General features: G+C 50.6%; 1 long non-coding RNA gene across 1 annotated transcript in view; it reads left to right on the forward strand.

Moving 5' to 3' along the window:
• Positions 1-243: 243 nt before the first annotated feature.
• Positions 244-25,131, forward strand: part of LOC146783843 (uncharacterized) — a 315,198-nt gene continuing 290,310 nt past the window's right edge. Inside the window, exon 1 of the long non-coding RNA XR_014970392.1 lies at positions 244-334. This is a non-coding gene — a long non-coding RNA (uncharacterized LOC146783843). The remainder of the gene's footprint in view (positions 335-25,131) is intronic.

Consider the following 25,131-nt stretch of genomic DNA (forward strand, 5'->3'; position numbering starts at 1 on the left):
TTATAATTTTCATATTCACATTTTATAATTTTTATATTCATTATTTTTTATATTCTCACTCATTTCTTTTCTCTCTTCACCTTTCTCTGCAGTTCCTCTTCCTTTCCATTACCTGTCACACCTTACTCTCCCCCGTGTTCTAGTCTTTTTTCCACTGTCTACGCCACGTCTCCCAGCCCGCCCCCTTTTTACCGCGCTCACGTGATCCCCGACGTGACGGCCCTACTTCTACTCCCCTATGGTGGCCACTTGGCTACCGATTCACACGCCGAACGAGGAGCTGCTTCCCCCACGCCCTCGCTGCCACCAGGATTCAATCCCCTCATGCTACCAAGTAAGTCTCTTGATACCGCCACTCTCCTCTCCTTTCGTCCCGCTCAAGCACTCCCGCTGACCTTCCATGTCTTTTTCTCTCAAGGGTTTCACTACCGGTAAGCACTGCGGACCCCCGAAAAAATGTTCTACCTCCATTCCCGCCGATGTTTTACCCCTGACACGGCCGTTTTCTTAGACCGCTCGATCATCGATGAGATCGTTCCTCCAATTTGGATCCACTGATGCTTCCTTCTCCTCTCCTCCCAGGTATCCCCAGCGTTGCGCTTCCCTCGGTACCTTTCCCCTCGCTTCCCCGCCTTTTCTGATTCCTTTCTCCCCCCCCCCCTTTTTCCAGATTTGCTCCCTGTGACGTGATCCACCCCATGCTGACCCATCTGGATCTCGTTTCATGCCCATACAGGTACTTTTCTTTTACCTCCATGGCCCTCTGCCTTTTCGTGACACAAGCTCACCGCCTTGTTTAGCCACCCGCCTGCTCACGACTTCACTTTCACATCATTTGCTCCCCACCCTCCGCGCTCCCCGGTCCCTGCGCTTTTCACCTGATTTGTTCCCTGTTACGTGATCCACCCTATGCTGAGCCATCCGGATCTCGTTGTGTGCCCATACTGGTACATAATTTCTCATCCTCTCGCCCTATCTTCCCCCTCTTCTTTTACCTCTATGGCCCTCAGCCATTTTCGTGACACAAGCTCATCGCCTTTTCACCTCGTATGTTCCCCACCCTCCGCGCTCCTGGGGCCCTGCGCTTTCCTCTATCCATAGCACTTCCTATTTTTCTGCCACCCCTTCTCCCGCGCACTCACAAGCCTCGTCCATCTATACTGCGGTCTTGCACCTCTCTGATCCTGGCACCCTCTCTCTTCCCTTCCCAGTACCTTTGTTATTCTCCTCTCCCCGCTTCCTCCTCCAGGTCCAGCGCCCCCTTGGCTACCTGCTACTTCCCGCGCCACACGTGCTCCCCCTTACCCCTACCCTCTTTTTTGCCCCCTTGTACAGCACCGTCTTTTAACTCAACAACCCGGTCCTGAAGATGATCCTGAATCAAAGGATCGAAACGCCATCGACCGTTCAGCGCAAATAATAGCGCATTTTCTCTTTTGTGGTTCTTCTTAAATGATTTTCTTTATTGCAAATACTTATTCATTAATTACTTGAACCACAATACACTCACTGTATATATTCTGTCACTAATGTTTTGTTGCGCCGTTTTCCGCTGATTCTACAATTGTCACTTGCGTCGCCACTTTGTGTGTCACTTACACATTCAGCACCAAGTCCAATTCGGGTTCTCTTCACTTGCAATTGTTGCCTACAGTGCTGCTACAACTGTAATTTGCCTTAAACCATCCTTATGATTATAAACATTTGATGCCTAGCGCATTTTCTAATAGAATTTTTGCCTGAGTCTCCATTTCTCCTCCCTGCTAATGTCATGTACATGCATTTATAATTGCCTTGTATAATCATACCAGTTGAGAACTGTCATCCTTTATTTCTCATACCTACCCACATCTCAAAGTGGTATATGGGTTATACTCCTGTTGATATATATAAATGAAATTTCCCTGGGGCACTGGTGACCTGTAGAGAGCCCCGACGACCACCTCTGCGTCTGATTGCCGGTACGGGCTGGTTGGGAGATGCGGTCAACGGGGACTGATGCGGCATGAGAGAGACCAGTCCTGTAGAGCTCATCACTGCACTGAGGGTGAGGTGCAGGAACCTCGGCGGACTGGAGGACATCAGTGAGTGCGCGCTGAGCTCCCTGGGCACTTTCCCCCTGCTGTGCTGCCCAAGAGGACCAAAGTGCTGTGCGAGAGTGCACTCTCTGTCTTTCCCTGGCTGCTGGAGGGGTTGCGGAGCCCAGACAGAGTGCTGACGCTTTCAGGCCTAACTGCCCTCGCGGCTGGGCTCCGCTGCCCTGAGCAATCACGCCCTTGCCTGGGGGCTCGCCCATACTACGGTACCCCGCTCACTGGGAGAGGCCGCTCAGGCGAGTTGACGGTACTGAAGCCCACGGGATCCCGCTTCTGGTGGGGTACTACGCAGCCTTTCGGGGCCCGCTGCGATGGGCCGAGTATCCAGGAAAAAGGATTTCGCTGCCCTCCAGGTGGAAGGCGTGGGGCAACAGACTGATGATGAAGATGACGTACCAGAACACCCGACTACTGCTGTCCCAGGAGGCCCTACGTTAGCCGATATAATGCAGACCATCACCTCGTCCAGAGAGGCCCTTGAGACGAAAATTGACGTCATTGGGGTGGACCTCACCTTGCTCAAAGATGACCATAGGAAACTAAAGGAGCAAGTGAAAACGACGAGAAAACACTGGAGGAAGTCCCGGATGTAGTGGCCACCTTGCAGTGCTCCGTGAAACAGGTGGAGGACAAAGTTGGGGTCTTGAAGCTGACAGAGGAGGCCAGTGAAGGGCATTCTCGCAGGAATAATCTCCGCATAGTAGGAGTTCCGGATCGGGCGGAATATCTGGAGGGGTGGTTGAGGACAGAGGACAGAAGTTGCTCTGGAGGGTCTGTCTCCGTTCTTTGCCCTTGAGAGAGGTCATAGGGTCCCGGCTAGGCCTCCCATGCCGGGCGCATCTCCGCAACCGATGGTGGGGCGACTATTGCATTACCGTGACAGAGACCACCTCTTGCAGCAAGCCCGGGAGAAGCAACAGCTGCAAATCGAGAACTCCAAAGTGATGATATTCCCGAACTATACTAGGGAGGTCCAGAGGCAGCGTGCCTCCTTCATTGCTTTTAAACGAAAATTGATCCAACTTTGCATCCCATACACCATGCTCTTCCCGGCGCGCTTGAGAGTGGTGGACAGCTCCAGCACACTTTTCTTCACCTCCCCGCAGGATGCATGGCAATGGCTGGAGACATGTCAGACGAGGACCAGGCGGAGTTCTGCAGCGAGCAACATAGAGAGGGGCTCCCCTGAGCACACAAGCCCGCCGAGGGCTCTCTCGTTGTCGGATCGCCGCCTTGAGAGGGACAGAGCTGTGCAGGCGGTAGCGGAGATCAGTCAAGGGGAAGTCAGCCTGAATTCTGCTTCCACTAGCTGAGTGCTGGGTGGATCTGAGACCTCTCCACCTGGAAACACAAATGGAGACTCTGATTCTGAGCTGCCAGTGATCACTCCGCGAACGGCGGACCTACTTGGCTGAACTGGCAGATGACGGCTGGGTGAGGCAGACATGCAACTTTATCCAGGCTTGCTCGGTGCAGGGTTTATGATCTGCGGAGAGGGAGGGGTGGTACCACTTGCTCAGCACTATACTGGTGCAGAACAGGGGAGGGACCGAGGGGGGGGGCTTCGGGTCCCAAAGTGTCAGCGCACGTCTCACTACCGCTTTGTGCACAGTTGATGGTTGTACAAGTTTGGATGGGAACTAGTTTAAGGGAACCTGTCCTGGGGAATGAGAGTTGGGGGTTATGGGCTGTTGGGGGGAGGGGCTTCTCGGGGCCAAGCATGCCGCTGGGGGAAATATGGAGGACAGAATACATGCCACCGCACCATGGGAACCGCCGTAGGTATCAAGTGCTTGTCCTGGAACATTAGGGGGATGCATACTATGACGCGCCGCCATAAGATCCATGCCTATCTTAGAAGGAGAGGGGTGCAGATTGCTCTACTGCTGGAGACGCATTTAACTAAACAAGAGGGCTTAGCCCTGCAGAGCAGATGGCGAGGGCAGGTGTTCTGCACGACATACCCGGCTTTTGCGAGGGGCGCACTGATTTGGGTCAGAGCGGCAGTTCCATTCCAGAGCACTGGCCAGCTTATTGACCCTGAGGGCAGATATGTTGTGGTAGCGGGGCGCTTAGATGGAAGAGACATTGTCCTAGGGAGTATCTATGCCCCTAACACTGATCAAGCCTCATTTTTTGTGCATCTCTTGGGGAGGCTAGCTCCCCTGTTGACAGGGTCCGTGCTCCTGGGGGGCGACTTCAATTGCATCACTGACATTTCGTTGGACCGCTCCCATTCTCCCATTGTGGATGCCCCGGTACACAGACTGGCTGAGGCGAGGCGGGCTTGGCAACAACAATGGGGACTGACTGATACCTGGAGGGCTCATCACCCAACAGATAGGGATTACTCTTACTTCTCGACACTACATGACCTGGTACGACTGGACTCGGTTCTTTGCTCTCCGGACGTCCATGGGGGGATGGTGCATAGTGAATACTTGGCTAGAACGTCATCTGGTCATAACCCGCTGCTGGTGGAATTGCATTGGTTGCGAGACCGACCTGCCATTCCCACATGGCAACTCAGACCAGATACATTGTAAGATTCAGTGTTCCGAGATGCTATAGGCAACACCATTGAAGAATATTTCAGGCTTAATGCCAACACAGCATCTTCTCTGCTGGTTGAATGGGATGCTTTTAAGTCAGTAGGTAGGGGACGCTGTATAGGAGAAGTGGTGGTAGCGCGTAGAGTGCTGCTGCAGGATGTCCTAAAGACGGAACAGGGGTTTACGTGTTTTGGAGCAGGAGCGCCCAGAGCACCCAGACAAGCATGAAGGGCTGCTTGCGGCCCGAGAGGAGCTGGTGGTTCAACTCGAGAGATTGCGCTGTTTCGATTATAAGGCCTATACGGATAGGGCGCATGCAGAGTGCGACAAGTCCGGTGCACTGGTTGCATAACTGGCCAATCCAGCGTGTAGAGGGACGGTGATCTTAGAACTGAGGGGCCAGGGAGATGAGGTGTTCTACACCCAACAGGGTATTAATGACCAATTCTTGCACTATTACACCGAGTTATATCGGAGCAGGCTGGGCCCTGGACTTCCTGGGGACGAGGGGTTCCTGCCGGGGCTGACCTCCCTAAAATTGAGCCAGAGGAGGCTGAAGCCCTTGGTAGGGACATTGAGGCGGGTGAAGTACGTAGCGCTATAAAACACATGGCCAGGAACAAAACACCAGGTACGGATGTGCTGCCAGTGGAATTTTACGTGGCCTATGCCGATGTTCTGGTTCCCTGTCTAGTGGCACTGTATAATAGAGCACGTCATGAGGGTGTCCTCCCTGCCTCCACGCGTGAAGCCATCATAGTCCCCCTTCTCAAGCCGGGCAAACCCACCTGGGATCGCTCCTCGTACAGACCCCTCGCGATGCTTAACCTGGACTATAAGATCTTAAGTCTTGTATTGGCTAGCCGTTTGATGCCCCATATGCCGACGCTGGTTCACAGGGATCAGGCTGGATTTATACCATCTCAGAATACTGCAACGAATGTTTGCAGACTCATGCGCATTTTGGAGTCCGACACATATGATAAAGACGAAGCCTGCATTTTTGCGGTCGATATTGAAAAGGCCTTTGATAGCCTGGAGTGGCCCTACCTTTTTAATGTTTTCAAAAATCCAATTGGTCGCACACTGCTCGGCCTACCAGCGTGTTACCCCAAAGCATTGTGGTCCATGAAGTAAGCATCAGCGGGTGCACCTCTGCCAGAGTCTTAAGCAAAAATCAATATCGCGTTGGCCATCCCTGGACACGTGTTTCGAGGTTGTTACCTCTCATCAGCAGGGAATAGGCATGTGTGTAGGGTTGCTGCGTAGGCTGCCCAAAAACTTTTCTCCGGTCCGGTACCACTCGTGGCACGCAGGTGCGTAACCATGAGCTCGTCAGCCCCACCGGCTCAAGGGAGCCTGAATATAAACAAAAATCCAATTGGTCGCACACTGCTCATCCTACCAGCGTGTTACCCCAAAGCATTGTGGTCCATGAAGTAAGCATCAGCGGGTGCGCCTCTGCCAGAGTCTTAAGCAAAAATCAATGTCGCGTTGGCCATTCCTGGACACGTGTTTCGAGGTTGTTACCTGCCTATTCCCTGCTGACGAGAGGTAATAACCTCGAAACACGTGTCCAGGGATGGCCAACGTTACTTTAATTTTGCTTAATACTCTGGCAGAGGCGCACTCGCTGATGCTGACTTCATGGACCATAATGCTTTGGGGTAACACGCTGGTAGGACGAGCAGTGTGCGACCAATTGGATTTGTGTTAATATTCAGGCTCCCTTGAGCCGGTGGGGCTGACGAGCTCATGGTTACGCACCTGAGTGCCACGAGCGGTACTGGACCTGAGAACAATTTTGGCCGTCTACGCAGCAACCCTACACACATGCCTATTCCCTGCTGACGAGAGATAATAACCTCGAAACACGTGTCCAGGGATGGCCAACGCGACTTTAATTTTAATAATACTCTGGCAGAGGCGCACTCGCTGATGCTGACTTCATGGACCATAATGCTTTGAGGTAACACGCTGGTAGGACGAGCAGTGTGCGACTAGTTGGATTTGTCTTTTTAATGTTTTGCGGGAATTTGGCCTTGGAGAACAATTTATACAGTGGACAACGCTGCTGTACAGTGCTTCCACTGCCAGGGTTAGGACAGGGGGTATAATCTCTGCTGCCTGTGAAGTTGCTCAGGGGACGAGGCAGGGGTACCCATTGTCCCCTTTGCTGTTTGCTCTGGCAATTGAGCCCATGGCTGCTCATGCCAGGATGGGGAGATTCTATTCTGGGCCGTTGGTGGAGGGACAGGTGCAGCATATAGCATTGTATGCGGATGATCTGCTTTTGTTTCTACCAGACTCTGGGGAAGCGCTTCGGGGAGCTTGTTAGAGATCTTGGGGAGAACAGCGGGGCTCCACGTGAACTGGGCCAAGTCGTGTTTGTTCCCCACCAAGTCGGGCGGGCTGAACCAACGGAGTGTAGGGGACGTCTCACGGGAAACCCATTGTTTGCCTTACCTAGGAACTCGGATTTATCATGACTGTGATGACCTGTTGGAGGGCAAAATGGGGCGAGCGTTGCGCAGTGCCACAGCGTGTTTCGACTTTTGGGGGACTCTTCCGCTCTCTGTCGCAGGTAGGGTTGCCTTGGTGAAGATGGTCACTTTACCGAGGTTCCTCTATTATTTTGGGACGCTCCCCATCTGGATCCCAGGCAAGGTCTTTGCGCAGCTTAACGCGTTAATTACAGGGTTCCTGTGGGTATCTGGGAGAAGGAGGGTTGCCCTGACCACTATGCAGCAGCCTAGAATAGAGGGAGGCCTTGCGTTGCCGGATCTTGAGGCCTATTATCATGCCGCGCAACTCCAATGGTTTACGAAATGGATAGCGGGTCGCATCAGGCATCCGGAAGACCTGAGAGAGGCAGATCCGAGTTGGTGTCTTTTGTCCCGTGTTCTGCCGCAGGTGCTGCTGGGGAGTGGGCCAGTACTATCAGAACTGCGCGTGGTGCAGCGGTGCTCGGCGCGCTTGGCCAGGAGGGCACACATCCGGATCCCGTACGTGCCTGGGCGGACGGTGGGCTACGCGCTTGTGGAGCGCGTGTGGGTCCTCACTGCAGGGCCTCGTGGAATGCTGCTGAGTAGGACGGTCTGTGCCCCCCCTTTGTTTAGTGTGGCCACGTTGGGGTACGAGCTGTGGCTGTGCGCTCCCCCCCCCCTGCCTGGACACTAACTGGACTTGGTGGTGGCTTTGGGCCTAGGAGGCGGGCGTTATTGGTCTCCGGGGGCCGGCTCTTGGCCCGTGAGTCGGCGGGCGGCGCCTACTTGCGTGAGCCGTGCTGTGAGAGGTGGAGTCTCCTGGGGCCTACGGTGCAGGGGTGTCCCGCTCTTGCCGCGGGGGTGGTGCGCTCTACCCTGCGGCTGCCGGTGGGCGGCTGTCCTCGTGGAGGTGGTGCTCGGGCTGTGTGTTGACGGTCGGTGGGGTGGTGGTGGCCCTGCTGTGTGCTTGGGGGCGGGCTTAGGAGGTGACATAGCGCTGTCCACGTCCCTCCTGGTTCGCAGGCTCTGCTGGACTGGTGACTTCGTGGGTGCCACATTTCGATGCCATTTCGTCCACCAAACATAGGCGAGACAAGACCCTAAAAGACGCTTTGCAGAAGTCAACGGACCCGTCCTCTTCCCAATCGGGTCCACATTCGCCGCCGCCTGAGGATAGTGATCAGCCGGCCACTAAGGCATTTATGCTTGACTTATTCTCCGCCATTAAGGAAGATATTCTGGAGCTTCTCTTCCAGCTCTCCTCCAATGTCCGTGAGGTGCGGCACGACGTGGACGCCCTTGGGGAGCGCGTTGCTACGTGGAGGAGCATGATTTGGGGCGTGAGGACGATTTGCATCAGCTCCAGCAGGATGTTATCCGTCTCACAGAACAAAACCTTGATCTGCAAGCCCACGTCGAGGACCTCGAAAACCGATCTCGACGGAATAACATCAGAATCCGGGCTGTGCCATGGAAAGGAGAAGGGGACGATCTCCGCGAATATGTTCTCCAGCTCTTTCGGCAGATCTTGGGGGAGGGGGAAGAGCGGGAAATTCAGATGGATCGCGTGCACCATGTTGGCTTGCCGAGAGGTGCTAAGGCTCCCCCGCCGGACATTCTGGTGTGCGTGCACGATTTCCAGCTTAAGGAACAAATCCTTCGGAAGGCCCGTGATCTCAACCCTGTGCAGTTTAGGGGTCACCAGCCAACACTCTTTCAGGACTTAGTTGCTTCCACCCTGGTTAAACGTCGGGAGTTTAAGCCCATCACTAATCATCTCCGTGAGAAAGGCATCCCCTATTCGTGGGGTCACCCGTTTTGTCTTATCTTCAAATATCAGGGCAAACTCCTCCAGCTTTGTTCTTTGGATGCCGCTTATGAAGTCCTGGGGTTGGACCGGCCCTCTTCTCCGTCTGGGATGGCAGGTGCTCCCTCGCGGCGGCGCAGGCGCTCGGATGGCTGGCAGCGGGTTGGGCGATCCCCTCAGTCCTCGAGGCCCGACGTGTCCACTAGTCTTATGGAGAGGGAGGCGGCTGTCACATCAGTGGCACAGGTGACGGACAACAACGGCTTTCCATGAGCTACGCGTGGCTGGCATCAGGTGGGCTCTTTCTCGGCGCCAGAGGAGAGAGGACCTTGGTTGAGCATTCTTACCATCAACTACCCCTTGGGGGTTGGATGTATATCGCCTTCAGTGAGCGGTGTCATTTTCCATGGTGCCATGTTCCCCTCATAGTTTGATCTTTGTGACAGACTGTTGTCCCTTCCCAGGGCTCCTGTGTCCTGTGTTTTTTAATCTGTATTTTCCGTATTTGTTGTGTCGTGTGGGTTTGGGGGAGGAGGGTGGGGTTGGGGGGGTGGGGTTGTTTTTGGGAATGTGTTGGGGCTCTGCATCAGTTCTCACTTGGGTTTGGGAGATGTATTTCCTGGGCTTACTGCCCTCCTGCCCACCTTATCGCTCTGGTGTTCTGCGACTAGGTCATGGCTCTTCCCTCCCCGACTTCTATGGGTAGGAGCCTAAAGGTGGTGAGCCTGAATGTTAGGGGCTTAAATAGTCCTGTTAAGTGCTCCGCTATCCTGGAGGCCGCGGGGGGCGACGTGTGTCTGCTGCAGGAGACTCATCTCCTTTCTAAGGACACTAAGCGGATGAGAGACAAGCGCTTCCCTCTTCAGTTGTGGTATTCAGGCGCGGCTAAAAAGCATGGGGTTACGATCCTTTTTAGCGCGCATGCTCAGTGTAAAGTTCTCTCCACGTTGCCGAGATTAAGGGGAGATTCCTTTGGATCCGTGTGCAATGGGGGGACACGCATTTCACTATAGGGTCGTTGTATGCCCCGAACGAGAATCAAGAACCCTTCCTGAGAATGGCCTTTTCTGAGATTTTGGCTTCCCCAGACGCCCTGATTTTAGTGGGTGGGGACCTGAATGTGGTGATGGATACCTGTATGGATAGGTCTGAGCAGCGGACCCATCGTACGGGCGCCCTCTCGCAGGGGGGGGTAGCAGTGGATGAGTGATGGCGGTTTCCATGATGTCTGGCGCGTACAACACCCCACTGAGCGAGACTACACTTACTATTCTGCCGCGCATAAAACCTATGCCCGCCTCGACCATTTCTTCGCCTCCACATCCCTTTTGCCCTGCTTATCTGATGCCATTATCACCCCCCGATCACTCTCCGACTATGCCCTCATATCGGTGCAGCTCAACTCTCATGATACGAGGCCCTCACCTCCTGGTTGGCGTCTGCGCGATTCTTTGCTACACTCGGAATCGATAGTTACTCGTATACGGGACACGATCGTCGCTTACCTGGCAGATAATGACCAAGGGAGTACGTCTTTAGCAGCTGTTTGGGAGGCCCTCAAGCTGGTAGTACGGGGAGAATTCATCACACTGACTGCTGCGTTCACGCGTTTGTGTAAGGCTAAGCGAGCAGAGCTGGAGAAGGAGGTGGGAGCTTTAGAGTCTATCCACAAAAGAACAGGTGCGCCTAGGGTGTGGAGGGAGCATGAAACGAAGCGGCGCATGCTGAAGCATTTAGACCTCGATAGGGCCAAGCATGCACTTCTGCGCTTGCGCCATACATTTTACTTGTGTGGGGATAAAGGGGGGCGGCTGTTAGCCCATAGGTTGCAAATGAGCAGACAGCGGACAGCGGACAGCGATACAGTCCATTAGGGACTCCCACGCAGTTGAGCATACCGCTGACGCCCTTATTGTGGATTCTTTCCGCCACTTCTATCAGTGCTTGTATAGCAGGGAGGTGACAGGATCAGTGGGGAGGGAGGCTTATCTCGCATCCTGCCGCATTACACCGTTGTTTGCATCCTCGGCCAACGCATTGGAGTCCGCCATCCGCATTGAGGAAGTCGTATCTGCAATAGCCCGTCTCAAGATAGCCAAATCGCCTGGGCTGGATGGCTTTTCCGCGTTGTTTTTTAAAACCTTTTGCGTTGAGCTGGCTCCACTTTTAACGCGTCTTTTCAACTCTTTTCTGGATACTGGGGAGGTAACTCCCTCCATGTCGGAAGCCGCGATTACGGTCATCCTTAAGCCCGGGAAGGATCCGAGGGATTGTGGCTCGTATCGGCCAATTTCCCTCTTAAATATAGACGCAAAGTTATTTGTGAGTATTCTGGCGGCGCGCCTTAGCCCTCTGATGGATGGTATCATAGACCCGGATCAATCAGGCTTTATTCCTACACGTCAGGGTGGGGACAACACCAAGCGCATTCTCCATCTCATTGACCTGGTTCACCGGTCTCGGGCTCTGGCTTGTCTGCTTTCCATCGACGCCGAGAAGGCCTTTGATCGAGTGGACTGGGATTACCTGTTTGCCGTTTTGCGAGCTTTTGGTCTCGGTGAGAATTTTATACGCTGGGTGCAATGTCTTTACGCAGCCCCTAAGGCATCGGTGAGAGTGAATGGGTGTAGGTCTTCCCTCTTCCCCATTTCCAGGGGGACGAGGCAGGGGTGCCCCCTGTCTCCGCTATTATTCACGCTCTATGTGGAGCCCTTTGCCCAGCGAATACGCTTGAATCTGGATATTGAGGGCATTAAGTTTGGCGCCGACATACACAAAATCAGTCTATATGCGGACGATGTTATTCTCTCCCTTATCCACCCGCACACCACCCTGCGGTACCTGGCGAGGGAGCTTCATGATTTTGGAATAGTGGCAGGGTTTAAAGTGAATTTTTCAAAATCGCAGATTCTTAATCTCTCTATCCCTGAGGAAGAGGTTCGTGACTTGCAGTGTGACTTTGCCTTCCAGTGGGTGAATTCTGACATTCCCTATCTGGGTATCCGGTTGACCTCTTCCATTGCTAAAACTGCATCCTCAACTACAGTCTGCTGGTGGATCAAACTACCAGGTCGCTATCCGACTGGTCTCACCTTAATCTGGCCTGGTATGGGAGACTCACGGCGATAAAAATGACTGTGCTTCCGCGAGTCCTTTATTTGTTTCAGATGTTCCCTGCACAGCCTCCACCGGGTATTCTCCGGAGGCTGCAGTGGCTTCCTAATAAGTTTTTGTGGAATAATAAGAGACCGAGGCTCGCCTTATCCCTTGTTACCTCGCTGAAGGCAGCGGGGGCTGGGCTTTCCGCTCTTGAGTGCGTATTACCAAGCCTCTTGCCTGCGCTATATCACGGAGTGGAATTGGCCTCTGTCCAGCAAACACTTGAATTTTATGGACCAGACGGTCGCTGGGTGTAATATATGGCGTGAACTCTGGCTTCCACGGAAGCATAGGGCATGGGGCCTCTACTCGTTGCCAGTGACTTCCCCGACTCTCAAAGTGTGGGATCAGTTGGCTGGCCCTAGGGGTTGGACCACGTTTCCATCCCCTATGACCCCTATCGTGGACAACCCTAACTTTCTGCCGGGATGTGCATCTCCTGTCTTTCAGCGATGGAGAGAGGAGGGGTGTAAGAGGGTGGGCTCCCTCTTTGATTCGTATGGCGTGATCCCCTTCGCCCAACTGCGCAAAGACTATTTTGACTTGCCGAAATCTGACACCTTCCATTACTCGCAATTAGCACACTGGGTGACCCAACCTTCTAATTTCGCCTTGATGTCGCGTCCCCTGACCACTTTTGAGCGCTGGTTGGTTTGTAAGAAAGATGACCGGAAACTCATATCGGAATTGTACGCAATGATAATGGCGCGTCCTAAGCAGCAGCGGTCGAAGGCGCAGGTTAGGTGGGAGACTGAGTTGGGGCGCCCTCTAACGCGCAAGGAATGGGAGCATATTTTCTACCGCGCCCATCATACAGCGTCTGACACAGGCACGGAATCTGCTTATAAGGTGGCAGCATACTGGTACTATACTCCGGCGCGCATTCAGTCTTGGGATCCTACTAAGTCCGGCCTCTGCTGGCGGGGGTGTGGTCATCCTGGCACCCTAGACCATTTGCTGTGGCGCTGCCCGAATCTGGTGCGGTATTGGGCGGCGATTTTGGATGATCTTGATGAGGCGTTCCAGATCACGTTCCCACTAGATCCTGCGTATACGCTGTTGGGTCTTCCTCACCCCAGGTCCTTTCCCTTGCGCTCGTTGCGGGGCAGACAACTTGCGTTAGCGTTGCTTGTGGCGCGGCAGGTTCTTCTGGCGCAGTGGGGCTCTCCGGCTGCGCCGGACCCGAGGGACTGGATAGGGAGGCTATGGCACCTTCTCGCGAAGGAGGGCCTATCGCTCAGCGTTGATGCGAAGAGGTCAGAATATGCTAAGATCTGGAGTCCTTTCTTGCAGCTTCTGTCAAAGGAATTGAGGGAAGTCACGTGCCCCAAATATTTACAAATTCTTCAGCTTATCCCTCTGGAACCGGCAGGGGCCACTGGGGCAGTTTGACACATCTCTGATTAGGACTGTTGACACCGGGGTGTTTAGGCTTGGAGGATCGAGACTGATGCGGAGAGGGTGGGGATTTTGGGGGGGTTTGAGGGTTGGGGGTTTGTCTATTTGTTTTGTTTTCAATATTTATAAAAGTGATACATGACCAATTGCCTTGCAGGTCTGTTCTACACTAAACCATCTTTTTGCGGGGTCGCCCTCCGGGCTGTAGACCTGTGCGCTGTGTACTGACCATTCCGTTTCGCTCTGCCGGCCGATGGTTGTAGGCAGTTGAGCTGTGTACTTTGGATGTGTATCACGTAATAAAAATGATTGATTCTAAAAAATAAAGTTAATATACAAGAGCTATGCTATATTTTACTAATAAGCAGACAGCCACAAGTGCTGTTACTTTGCAGACAACAGGGTCATGATTTGAATGGAGCAGCAGATGCAGTAGCACCCGGGCTCCCAAAAGTTGTCAGAACTCCTCTAAACACATAATATTGCTATATTTGACTACTAAAGAGGCAGTCACAATTGCAGTTACCTTGCAGTTAAAAGGGACTTGATTTGTATGGTGCATCAGGTACAGTGGCACTCAGGGCAAACGCTCTAGGGACCCTACTAAACCCAGATTATTGCAACATTTTACTACTAAACAAGACAGTCACAAGTGCATTTATCTAGCAGGCAATAGGGTCATGATATGAATGGTGCAGCAGGTGCAGTAGCACCAGTGCCAAAAGCTCTAGGCATCCCACTAAACGCAAATTATTTCAAAGTTTTACAACCAAACAGGCAATCATAAGTGCAGTTATTTAGCAGGCACTAGGGCCATGATTTCAATGGTGCTGCAGGTGCAGTGGCACCGGGTCCAAAAGTAGTCAGAACTACTCTGAAACACGAAATATTGCCCTATTTAACTACTAAATACTCAGTCATAAGTGCAGTTACATTGCAGGCACCAGGGTCCTGATTTCAATGGTGCAGCAGGCGCAGTGACACTGGGATCCAAGGCTCTAGGAACCCCTCTAAACACCAAATAATGCGATTTTTTTCTACTAAACAAGGCAGTCACAAATGCAGGCACTGGGGGCATGATTTGCATGGTGCAGCAGGTTCAGTGGCACTGGGCCCAAAAGTTGTCAGAACTCCTCTAAACACATAATTTTGCCATTACATCAATTATTTCTATTATTTCCCTCTTTCATTTAATTTTTCGAAATGTTGCTATTACTTACCTGCACTATACCACTAGTAACAGCACAATATATTGCCTTTTTGTACATAAACAAGTACTAACACTTTAACAGACTTTCTGTAATTTATATTGTGCAACTACTCAGCAAGCTACAACTTACCGCAACAAATAACGTATTATTAATCACATAGGTGAAACCTAATGAATTCACCAATGCGTGTTCCTATTTCTGTTAAAAAATGTGCTCCGCATAATAGTCTACACACTAAGAAATCTGCCATAGTCCCTGCATGTTTTGTCGCACTGAAAAACAATAAATGTTAAGTGTTCTGTATGATTTTTTCTGACTGGCCACAGATACCAAAAAAAGATTTACCACAAAAAATAGTACTGATGCATTTGTCCATTTTGCACCTGCTAACCTTTGCTGGTCATGCTGTTTTGTAAACTTTGGATGATTTAGGAGCCCAATATCTGTGGAAGGATTTGCACCGTCTGATAAAAGTGCAAGCGGTTGACAAAGTCGGGCCAAACTTTTCCAGGCTGCTGCTCCCAGAAATGCCATTCATAATCAACTTGCGGCTCTGATGTTGTGGAATCTGGAAAAACAAAGGAACCATCACTGGACAATCTATTTAGATTTCAAGTATTGCTGGAATCTATACTTGTTGCTGTAAAAAGTAGGTCATAATGACTAAAGTTTCTTCATGGTGCCTTGTCTAAGCCACGACTCATTCATTATGAAAAGAGTAAACTATCCCTCACAGTCCAGTCTTGTGAGAAAGCATCTGTTGCCAGATCTTGTAGATTCAGTCTCTGAATGAAACAAGCATTTGCAATGCAATAGGTCTCGCATTTGCGAGAGTTTGATCTATTTCTATTGTAAATGACATTGCCTTTTATTTATGTTTTGGTTTTTGAAACATAAATAAAAGCCATTGTCATTTACAATGCCAATAGGTCAAACTCGCGTAAATGCGAGACCTATTGCATTGCAAATGCTTTTTGTTACCGAAAAGCCATTTCTACAGCGCATACTGGCTCTTTTAACGTTACTCAAAAAAAATAAAAAATACAGGTAAAGCACGAGATGGCTTTGTGTTACCAAAAAAAAGCACAATGCTCAAACACTGGAATTATAATCAACATAGTGGCAGAACTTAAATCCCAATGGCAGGAGTTAGGAGGCCTCACAAGGAACATATTAACCTGTAATAATGTGCTAGAATCTGTTGGAGGAATATGGTTAAAGACCAGTGTGCACACTGATGAGAGGCATGTGAGTCTAGGACAGTGTCTCCTATGAATAAGCAGTGCGGACCCTGAGTAACAGTCTCTTAATCATGCAGTTTTGCCACCTGCACTAGTCATGTTATCATCAGTGCTATTCTTATGTGTTGTCATCGGCACTAGTCTCGTTGTCATCGGCATTAGTCTCATTGTTATCATCAGCGCTATTTTTGTTGTCATTAGTGTTGTCATCAGCACTAGTCTCATTGTTATCATCAGTGCTATTCTCACTGTTCTTGTTAGCACTAGCCCCACTGTTATCATCAGAGCTATAGTCACTGTTATCATTAGTGCTATTCTCACTGTTCTCGTTAGCACTAGTCCCACTGTTATCATCAGAGCTATAGTCATTGTTATCATCAGTGCTATTGTCATTATTGTCATGGACACTAGTCCCATTGTTATCATCAGTGCTATTCTCATTGTTGGCATCGGCACTAGTCCCATTGTTATCATCAGAGCTATTTTCATTGTTATCATCACCACTAGTCCCGTTGTTATCATGAGGGCTATTCTCTTTGTTGGCATCAGCACTAGTCCCATTGTTATCATCAGTGCTATTCTCATTGTTGGCATCGGCAATAGTCCCATTGTTTTCATCAGTGCTATTCTCATTGTTGTCATGGGCACTAGCCCCATTGGTATCATCAGCGCTATTCTCATTGTTGTCATGGGCACTAGTCCCATGTTATCAGTGCTATTCTCATTGTTGGCATCGGCACTAGTCCCATTGTTATCATCAGCGCTATTCTCATTGTTGGCATCGGCACTAGTCCCATTGGTATCATCAGTGCTATTCTCATTGTTGTCATGGGCACTAGTCCCATGGTTATCAGTGTTATTCTCACTGTTGGCATCGGCACTAGTCCCATTGTTATCATCAGCGCTATTCTCATTGTTGGCATGGGCACTAGTCCCATGGTTATCAGTGCTGTTCTCATTGTTGGCATCGGCACTGGTCCCATTGTTATCATCAGTGCTATTCTCATTGTTGGCATCGGCACTAGTCCCATTGGTATCATCAGCGCTATTCTCATTGTTGTCATGAGCACTAGTCCCATTGGTATCATCAGTGCTATTCTCATTGTTGGCATGGGCACTAGTCCCATTGTTATCATCAGTGCTATTCTCATTGTTGGCATTGGCTCTAGTCCCAATGTTATCATCAGCACTATTCTCATTGTTCTCGTTAGCACTAGTCCCACTGTTATCATCAGAGCTATAGTCATTGTTATCATCAGTGCTATTCTCATTGTTGTCAAGGGCACTAGTCCCATGGTTATCAGTGCTATTCTCAATGTTGCCATCGGCACTAGTCCCATTGTTATCATCAGTGCTATTCTCATTATTGTCATCGGCACTACTCCCATTGTTATCATCAGTGCTATTCTCATTGTTGGCATCAGCACTAGTCCCATTGTTATCATCAGCACTATTCTCATTGTTCTCGTTAGCACTAGTCCCACTGTTATCATCAGAGCTATAGTCATTGTTATCATCAGTGCTATTCTCATTGTTGTCAAGGGCACTAGTCCCATGGTTAATAGTGCTATTCTCATTGTTGACATCGGCACTAGTCCCATTGTTATCATCAGCGCTATTCTCATTGTTGTCTTGGGCACTAGTCCCATGGTTATCAGTGCTATTCTCAATGTTGGCATCGACACTAGTCTCATTGTTATCATCAGTGCTATTCTCATTGTTGGCATCGGCACTAGTCCCATTGGTATCATCAGCGCTATTCTCATTGTTGTCATGAGCACTAGTCCAATTGGTATCATCAGCGCTATTCTCATTGTTGGCATCGGCACTAGTCCCATTGTTATCACCAGTTGCTATTCTCATTGTTGTCATGGGCACTAGTCCCATTGTTATCATCAGCGCTATTCTCATTGCTGGCATCGGCACTAGTCTCATTGTTATCATCAGCGCTATTCTCATTGTTGTCATCGGCACTAGTCCCATTGTTATCATCAGCGCTATTCTCATTGTTGGCATCGGCACTAGTCCCATTGGTATCATCAGCGCTATTCTCATTGTTGGCATCGGCACTAGTACCATTGTTATCATCAGCGCTATTCTCATTGTTGGCATCGGCACTAGTCCCATTGTTATCATCAACGCTATTCTCATTGTTGGCATCGGCATAGTCCCATTGTTATCATCAGCGCTATTCTCATTGTTGGCATCGGCACCAGTCCCATTGTTATCATCAGCGCTATGCTCATTGTTGGCATCGGCACCAGTCCCATTGTTATCATCAGCGCTATTCTCATTGTTGGCATCGGCACCAGTCCCATTGTTATCATCAGCGCTATTCTCATTATTGGCATCAGCACTAGTCCCATTGTTTTCATCAGCGCTATTCTCATTGTTGTCAGGAGCACTAATCCCATTGTTTTCATCAGCGCTATTCTCATTGTTGACATTAGCACTAGTCCCATTGTTATCATCAGCGCTATTCTCATTGTTGGCATCGGCACTAGTCCCATTGTTATCAGTGCTATTCTCATTGTTGGCATCGGCACTAGTCCCATTGGTATCATCAGCGCTATTATCATTGTTGTCATGGGCACTAGTCTCATTGGTATCATCAGCGCTATTCTCATTGTTCGCATCGGCAATAGTCCCACTGTTATCATCAGCACTATTCTCATTGTTGCTATTCTCATTGATGGCATCGGCACTAGTACCATTGTTATCATTAGTGCTATTCTCATTGTTGGCATTGGCACTAGTCCCATTGTTATCATCAGCGCTATTCTCATTGTTGTCAGGGGCACTAGTCCCATTGGTATCATCAATGCTATTCTCATTGTTGTCAGGGGCACAAGTCCCATTGGTATCATCAGCGCTATTCTCATTGTTGTCAGGGGCACTAGTCCCATTGTTATCGTTAGCGCTATTCTCATTGTTGTCATCGGCACTAGTCCCATTGTTATCATCAGCGCTATTCTCATTGTTGGCATGGGCACTAGTCACATTGGTATCATCAGCGCTATTCTCATTGTTGTCATGGGCACTAGTCCCATTGGTATCATCTGCGCTATTCTCATTGTTCGTATGGGCACTAGTCTCATTGGTATCCTTAGCGCTATTCTCATTGTTGGCATGGGCACTAGTCCCATTGGTATCATCAGCGCTATTCTCATTGTTGTCATGGGCACTAGTCCCATGGTTATCATCAGTGCTATTCTCATTGTTGTCATGGGCACTAGTCCCATTGTTATCATCAGCGCTATTCATAAGGCGCGCTGATCACTAACGCGCCCAGAAGACTGTTTGTTGCTCCTGAGGCGGAAGCCGGGAGATTGCCTGTTTTTTAAATATTGGAGTCACCTGATATTGTGTGTGTTTTTAACCCACTGCCTATCTCCCTGAGCACCCCCCCGCAGCGGACCCTAGCGCTGACGCTGGGAACTTTGCCTAATTGACGACACCTGGTCGGGCACTCAGGCCACGCCCACCTCGCTGACCACGCCCCCCGCATTCAGTACATAAGGCGCGCTGATCACTAACGCGCCCAGAAGACTGTTTGTTGCTCCTGAGGCGGAAGCCGGGAGATTGCCTGTTTTTTAAATATTGGAGTCACCTGATATTGTGTGTGTTTTTAACCCACTGCCTATCTCCCTGAGCACCCCCCCGCAGCGGACCCTAGCGCTGACGCTGGGAACTTTGCCTAATTGACGACACCTGGTCGGGCACTCAGGCCACGCCCACCTCGCTGACCACGCCCCCCGCATGCAGTACATAAGGCGCGCTGATCACTAACGCGCCCAGAAGACTGTTTGTTGCTCCTGAGGCGGAAGCCGGGAGATTGCCTGCTTTTTAAATATTGGAGTCACCTGATATTGTGTGTGTTTTTAACCCACTGCCTATCTCCCTGAGCACCCCCCCGCAGCGGACCCTAGCGCTGACGCTGGGAACTTTGCCTAATTGACGACACCTGGTCGGGCACTCAGGCCACGCCCACCTCACTGACCACGCCCCCCGCATTCAGTACAAAAGGCGCGCTGATCACTAACGCGCCCAGAAGACTGTTTGTTGCTCCTGAGGCGGAAGCCGGGAGATTGCCTGCTTTTTAAATATTGGAGTCACCTGATATTGTGTGTGTTTTTAACCCACTGCCTATCTCCCTGAGCACCCCCCCGCAGCGGACCCTAGCGCTGACGCTGGGAACTTTGCCTAATTGACGACACCTGGTCGGGCACTCAGGCCACGCCCATCTCGCTGACCACGCCCCCCCTCTCTACTAAAATGTGTCTATTCAGGAAACGCAGCGGACGAGCGCAGCGGGAGCGCCTAAGGCAAGCCCGTCTGCGCCCGTCCGCGCCAGACCGCGCCCAGAGCCCGGACCCCTGGTTCGCCCTCCCCAGACCACCACTTACTCCAGGGACAACTTGCTGGAACTCCGAACTCCCCCAACCCCCTCCTGCAGTAACTCGATCTCGCTCGCTGAAGGGAACTCTCGCTGTCGTTCATGCTCGTACAGTTTCCATCCAGAGCCAACTTCGAAACACACTTCCCTCAATATGGCCCTGCTTAACTGCAGATCCCTCCCAAAGCATCAAACGGAAATTAATCTGCTCCTGAAAGACTCCGACATTGAAATTCTATTCCTTACGGAAACATGGCTCGCAGCAGGATCAGAGCCTGATATCGTTCAGTCACTCCCACCGGATTACCTGATTAAATTTCACAACAGACCTGTAGGCATCGGCGGAGGAATCGCTGTTATTTACAGAGACTATTTCGCATGTCAATTCAGAGATAGTCCCATACTGGACTGCGAAAACATCCTTTTCTCAGTGAGTCGCCCACCATCGCTCACACTCTCGGGACTATTAGTCTATCGCCCCCCTGGACCAATCCGCCACTTTTGCGAGTCTCTTATTGACTCTGTCTCCTCCCTGGCCTGTACTACGCCGAATTTTACGATACTGGGAGACTTAAATCTCCATCTCGACGACCCCTCCAATAAACCGGCAATGGACCTCAAAGCCGACCTAGGTTCGCTTAGTCTCGAACTACTTAACAACCTCCCGACCCACATCAAAGGTCACCTGCTGGATCCTGTGTTCTCCAACCTCCCCCGTCTCACAGCTAGGCCCCCTATCCCCACTCCATGGTCAGACCACTTCTTGGTCCCATTCGAGCTACTGCTATCCACAGAACCTATGGGTAAGCCCCCTCCCCAACCCCCAGATCGCCCGTGGAGAAAACTGGACAAAAGCGCCTGGGCTCAGGTTCTATCCTCCACCTCCCCTCTCCTGGACGAAGACCCGTCCTTAGCAGAAACTCAGCTACAGGATTGGATCCATCAATCCCTTGACGCCATTCTGCCACCCAAACCAATGCCTAGCAGGAACAAATCGACCAACTATCCCTGGTATTCCCAGGAACTCCGTTCCCTAAAAAAGAGCTGCAAAAAATTAGAACGCGCCTGGAGGAAAAATTGGTCCACAGCCTCCAAAATCGAATACAGAACCGCTATCAAGCTCTACAAAGCCGCAATTAAATCCACCCAGGCCACCTTCTTCGAAGGAAAGATTGCGGCAGCTGCTAACTCAGCGAGGGAAACATACCGCATAGTTCGGCTCCTCACCAAAATCCAGGACCCTCCCCCCCCTCCTGACCCTGAAGGCGTGAGATGTAATCAAATGGCCAACTTCTTTTCCGCAAAAATCGACAAAATACTCACCTCACTCCCCTCACCCTCTGCTCCTCTTCATCCTATCGCACCCCCCCGTCGGCCGGAGGCTCCCTGCCTGCGAGCCTTTGATCAAATCTCCACGGAAGCTTTCTTAGAAACCCTGAAAGCTGTTAAAAGTGGCTCACCAGCGGACCCTGCCCCCATCAGCAAGATGAAACTGGTCGCCCCCACCATTGCCCAACCCTTCACCTATTTAATAAACGCCTCCTTCAGGAGTGGCACCGTGCCAGCCAACTGGAAAAAGGCGACGGTCTAGGCCCTCCTGAAGAAACCCCACCTGGACCCCCTAGACCCCGCCAACTTCAGGCCGATTTCCCTCCTCCCAGGGATTAGTAAAGTGGCTGAACGAATAGCTAACAAACAGCTATCCTCCTTTTTGGAGTCCAATCACCTACTACGCGACTCCCAGACTGGCTTTAGACCGGGTCAAGGCACCGACACCGCCTTGCTCGCAGTTGTCGAAGAGGCGAGAGCCATCTTAGACGCAGGAGGATCAGTGGCTGTGATCCTCCTCGATCTAAGTGCCGCCTTCGACACGGTGGACCACTCCATCTTGGTCCACCGGCTGAGCCAACTGGGAATCACTGACTCGGCCCTCGCATGGATTAAATCCTTCCTCAAGGGAAGATCATTCCAGGTTTCAGACGGCTTCTCCACGTCCAAACCCCTACCGATGCAGTGTGGGGTCCCTCAGGGCTCCTCCCTTAGCCCCACACTTTTTAATGTCTATATGGCACCTCTCGAAGACATCATCACTCCCTTTGGTGTCAAGTCAGTGATGTACGCTGACGACACCCAGTTGGTCGTGTCCATTAACCACTCTGACTCTAGCCTAGGAAACTTGGCCAGTTGCCTAGAAGAGATCTCACAATGGATGTCGGACTCCAGACTCAAGCTTAACGGCGACAAGTCCGAAATCCTCCTACTGGGCAATCAACATAAATTACCCGTCAACCTTTCCTGGCCTGCCTGCATGGGCACCTACCCTACTCCCAAAACAGAAGTCAAAAGTCTAGGCATCTGGCTTGACCAGGACCTCAACTTCAAAACCCAGGCCAGGAAAACATCAGGGACCTGCTTCGGCCTAATCCGTATGGCCCGTAAGATCCTCCACCTGATCCCTTTCCATTCCAGGAAGCTACTGATGCAGGGACTGGTCAACTCAAGACTTGATTATGGTAACATCCTATACTTGGGAGCCCCTGCATCAGTCACTCAAAAACTCCAGGTCGCCCAAAACGCCGCAGCTAGAGTCCTCACGGGAACTAAAGCACGGAATTCGGCGAAACCTGCCTTCAAGAGCCTACATTGGCTCCCAGTAAAAGAGCGCATCACATTCAAAACGCTCTGCATATCGCACAAAATTCTGCAAGATAAAGGCCCCCCAATACTCCGCTCCTTGATGAAACCTCACAAAGCTAGTCGTCAACTAAGATCTGATTCACTTGTACTGGCATCCATCCCGAGAATAAAAAAGGCAAGATCGGGTGGCCGCAGGTTCGCCTATAACGCGCCTAAACTATGGAACTCCCTCCCACTACCCTTGAGGAGTGAGCAGAATTTACTGGCATTCCGGAAAAAATTAAAAACCTGGCTCTTCCCCTAAACATTTCCCTGCTCCGACCCCACGGGGAATAAACTAAGTCCTCTCAGCGCTGGGATGCCCAAGGGTAGCTATGCGCTCTATAAATCCAAATCCAAATCCAAATTCTCATTGTTGGCATCGGCACTAGTCCCATTGTTATCATCAGCGCTATTCTTATTGTTGGCATTGGCACTAGTCCCATTGTTATCATCAGCACTATTCTCATTGTTCGCATCGGCACTATTCCCATTGGTATCATCAGCGCTATTCTCATTGTTCGCATCGGCACTAGTCCCATTGTTATCATCAGCGCTATTCCCATTGTTGGCATCGGCACTAGTCCCATTGTTATCATCAGTGCTATTCTCATTGTTGGCATCGGCACTAGTCCCATTGGTATCATCAGTGCTATTCTCATTGTTGTCAGGGGCACTAGTCCCATTGGTATCATCAGGGCTATTCTCATTGGTGGCATCGGCACTAGTCCCACTGTTATCATCAGCGCTATTCTCATTGTTGTCATGGGCACTAGTCCCATTGTTATCATCAGCGCTATTCTCATTGTTGCTATTCTCATTGATGGCATCGGCACTGGTACCATTGCTATCATCAGTGCTATTTTGATTGTTGGCATCGGCACTACTCCCATTGTTATCATCGGTGCTATTCTCATTGTTGACAGGAGCATTAGTCCCATTGTTTTCATCAGCGCTATTCTCATTGTTGGCATTGGCACTAGTCCCATTGTTATCATCAGCGCTATTTTCATTGTTGGCATCGGCACTTGTCCCATTGTTATCAAGAGCGCCATTCTCATTGTTGTCAAGGGCACTAGTCCCATTGTTATCATCAGCGCTATTCTCATTGTTGGCATCGGCACTAGTCCCATTGTTATCATCAGCGATATTCTCATTGTTGGCATCTGCACTAGTCCCATTGGTATCATCAGCGCTATTCTCATTGTTGTCATGGGCACTAGTCCCATTGGTATCATCAGCGCTATTCTCATTGTTGGCATCGGCGCTAGTCCCACTGTTATCATCAGCGCTATTCTCATTGTTCTCATGGGCACTAGTCCCATTGCTATCATCAGCGCTATTCTCATTGTTGCTATTCTCATTGATGACATCGGCACTAGTCCCATTGTTATCACCAGCGCTATTCTCATTGTTGTCATGGGCACTAGTCCCATTGTTATCATCAGCGCTATTCTCATTGTTGTCATGGGCACTAGTCCCATTGTTATCACCAGCGCTATTCTCATTGTTGGCATCGGCACTAGTCCCATTGTTCTCATCAGTGCTATTCTCATTGTTGTCATGGGCACTAGCCCCATTGGTATCATCAGCGCTATTCTCATTGTTGTCATGGGCACTAGTCCCATGGTTATCAGTGCTATTCTCATTGTTGGCATCGGCACTAGTCCCATTGTTATCACCAGCGCTATTCTCATTGTTGGCATCGGCACTAGTCCCATTGGTATCATCAGTGCTATTCTCATTGTTGTCATGAGCACTAGTCCCATGGTTATCAGTGCTATTCTCACTGTTGGCATCAGCACTAGTCTGATTGTTATCATCAGCGCTATTGTCATTGTTGGCATGGGCACTAGTCCCATGGTTATCAGTGCTGTTCTCATTGTTGGCATTGGCACTGGTCCCATTGTTATCATCAGTGCTATTCTCATTGTTGGCATCGGCACTAATCCCATTGGTATCATCAGCGCTATTCTCATTGTTGTCATGGGCACTAGTCCCATTGTTATCATCAGTGCTATTCTCATTGTTGGCATGGGCACTAATCCCATTGTTATCATCAGCGCTATTCTCATTGTTGTCCAGGGCACTAGTCCCATGGTTATCATC

The sequence above is a fragment of the Triturus cristatus genome, chromosome 11 (genome assembly GCF_964204655.1).
Source record: "Triturus cristatus chromosome 11, aTriCri1.1, whole genome shotgun sequence".
NCBI classification, from domain to species: Eukaryota; Metazoa; Chordata; class Amphibia; order Caudata; family Salamandridae; genus Triturus; species Triturus cristatus.